Here is a 344-nt window from a genome sequence, read left to right as displayed (position 1 = left end):
GTGAGCACGCATACGCACGAAGCTATGCATTACACAGACACGAGCACGCAATCACGTGGACACGAGCACACGTGTACACACGTTCACGTGCGCACTTTATACACTCGCACACACACACACACTCTCTCTCTTTCACACACACACACACACACGCACACGCACATACTCAGCCTTATTCAACAAGGCAATCACGTGCACACGTGACAGGAACACACGTGTGATACTTATAGACACACGCATGTCCACAGACACACACACATGCATATTACATAAGCACACACATTCATGCACAGTACACGCACACACACACACACACACACACATACACTGAAACACGCATACAA

General features: G+C 48.5%; 1 protein-coding gene across 1 annotated transcript in view; it reads left to right on the top strand.

Moving 5' to 3' along the window:
* Nucleotides 1–304: 304 nt before the first annotated feature.
* LOC115231448 overlaps nucleotides 305–344 on the top strand; it is a 22057-nt gene continuing 22017 nt past the window's right edge. Inside the window, exon 1 of the mRNA XM_036500090.1 lies at nucleotides 305–322. The gene's annotated coding sequence lies outside the window, so the exon portion shown is untranslated. The remainder of the gene's footprint in view (nucleotides 323–344) is intronic.

The sequence above is a fragment of the Octopus sinensis genome, unplaced genomic scaffold (assembly GCF_006345805.1).
Source record: "Octopus sinensis unplaced genomic scaffold, ASM634580v1 Contig18534, whole genome shotgun sequence".
NCBI lineage: Eukaryota > Metazoa > Mollusca > Cephalopoda > Octopoda > Octopodidae > Octopus > Octopus sinensis.
Note: the sequence above shows the minus strand (reverse complement) of the source record. Positions and strands in the feature narration are given on the sequence as shown.